General features: G+C 35.3%; 1 protein-coding gene across 2 annotated transcripts in view; it reads left to right on the top strand.

Moving 5' to 3' along the window:
* The window catches only part of LOC137630065 (uncharacterized), a 24,185-nt gene that overhangs the window by 1,927 nt on the left and 19,758 nt on the right, over positions 1–2,500 (top strand). The window lies entirely within an intron of this gene.

Raw genomic sequence — 2,500 nt, 5'->3', positions numbered from 1 at the left:
TATATATAAACACACCGATTCGATAATTTCTCAATTTCTAAGGATTTTTGACTGAGAGAGGGTATGGCCGAAATACAATTTTCCTGTTTCTCAGTAATCATTTAACTTATTTACCCTTAGGAAACTGATATTAATAATCAAGCGGATGAACTTCCCTAGTATTACAATGTAAAATGTCATTGTTAAGAATATGTAACCAAAATAGAACAATTGTATCGAGCAATGAAATCGAGAGTAACGTTTTTAAAACAACGGACAGATAAGAAAATCACTCGAGCGATCCTTTTGATGTTTACCTAATGACGTCATCACTCCCTTAACAGACGCCTTGTCGAGCTGGAACTCTGTGAGGCTGGAAGGATGACAGACCAACGCAGGGTGCGGAGAGAGGCCATGAGTGCACTGTTAGAAATTTTGCATTATCATTATTATTATTATTATTATTATTATTATTATTATTACTATCCAAGCTACAACCCTAATTGGAAAAGCAAGTTGCTATAAAGCCCAGGGGCTCCAATAGGGAAAAATAGCCCAGTGAGGAAAGGAAATAAGGAAATAAATAACTGAAGAGAACAAATTAACAATAAATCATTCTAAAAAAAAGTAATGTCAAAAGAGATATGTCATATATAAACTATTAACAACGTCAAAAACAAATATGTCATATATAAACTATAAAAAGACTCATGTCCGCCTGGTCAACAAAAAGCATTTGCTCCAACTTTGAACTTTGAAGTTCTACTGATTCAACTACCCGATTAGGAAGATCATTCCACAACTTGGTAACAGCTGGAATAGAAAAAAATTGTAAATGCCTGGCAATATTTACAGTATGCCATGATTTTTACTGTTTTGAAAACTGATATCTTGATGTAAAGGGGTGATATTACCGTCACCAACCCGTAAAAGATAATATCGAAGTAAGGTAAAATTACGGTCGTCTGTATTTTACTGAAATTGCGGGTGAGAACTGTATATTTTCACGGAGAATTCCTTATTAAAATTGCTGTTTTTTTCAACAGTGCACGTAACGTTTACCAGTGATCATTTCATAAATGGTGATTAGCTCAAGCTTGTATTATTGATTTTCAGTATCTAATCAGCCTCTTAAAGAGTTGTCGAATGTTTAATTGAAGGATTAGGGTTTAGATCACCAGTTTAGGTAGAAAGAATGAGACATAAGGAGGAATAGCCCAGAAGAAAGTCACCGAGTCGGGAAACAAGAGCAGAGGGAGAACAGTAACTAAGTAAATAGGTGGAACCAGCAGTGTTGCCAGATGGGTTAGTATAAAAATCTCCAAAACTCATGATAAAAAATCCCTAAAACAAGCTAAAAATCCCCATTTCTACAAATATATCTCTTCTGTCTTGATCACGTAGACTTTATTGATATAGAAATGACTCAATATACTTCATATAAGCGCAAGCAAACTAATTGCAACAATATAAAGGTTTACTCGTCTTTGCTTCTTCATAGAAATTTGTACGGAAGTTCTACTGATTCAACTACCCGATTAGGAAGATCATTCCACAACTTGTAACAGCTGGAATAAAACTTCAAGAATACTGTGTAGTATTGAGCCTCATGATGGAGAAGGTCTGGCTATTAGAATTAACTGCCTGCCTAGTATTACGAACGGGATAGAATTGCAAGAGCCCATGCTTGGAAACAAGGGCCAGGTAACCAACAAAGCTCTTGATTTCTCTGTTCAATTTAGTTGTTGTGATTTGACAACATATTCTTATCAATGGCATTTCATTATTTAGGCAACCAACTTAATTGGACCGCTGGTGTAGACTAAAGTCAATTTTCTTTTAGCGAGGCAGATTTGCACCGACTCGCAGCGGTTCCCTTTTAGCTCGGAAAAGTTTCCCAATCGCTGATTGGTTGGACGAGATCATTCTAACCAATCAGCGATCAGGAAACTTTTCCTAGCTAAAAGGGCACCGCTGCGAGTCGGTGCAAATCTGCCTGGCTAAAAGAAATGGACTAGTGCAACTCTGATCAGGTTACTCCAGCCTACAGACAGTCAGTTCATTCAGTTGGTTGTGAATATCAGTTTTTCTAAGGTGAAGAAGTAAAGTTAAATGCCTTCTGGAAACTGCAAAATGACAATATTATGGTGAAACCCCCTCAAAATCTAAAAGCTTCAGGATGCTAAAGATATAATCGCATCGGAGTATATATGTATATGTATACCCTTGCTTGAGGGTACACTCGGCACAATGTTCTATCTAGTTTCTCTTCCTCTTGTTTTGTTAAGTTTTTATAGTTTATATAGGAAAATATTTATTTTAATGTTACTATTCTTCAGATATTTAATTTTTCCTTATTTCCTTTCCTCACTAGACTATTTTCCCTGTTGGGGCCCCTGGGCTTATAGCATCCTGCTCTCCAACTAGGGTTGTAACTTAGCATTCAATAATAATAATAATAATAATAATAATATAATAATAAAATAATAATAATAATGATAATATATATATATCTATATAT

This window comes from Palaemon carinicauda, chromosome 38 (assembly GCF_036898095.1).
Source record: "Palaemon carinicauda isolate YSFRI2023 chromosome 38, ASM3689809v2, whole genome shotgun sequence".
NCBI classification, from domain to species: domain Eukaryota; kingdom Metazoa; phylum Arthropoda; class Malacostraca; order Decapoda; family Palaemonidae; genus Palaemon; species Palaemon carinicauda.
This window is presented reverse-complemented; position numbering and strand designations above follow the sequence as displayed.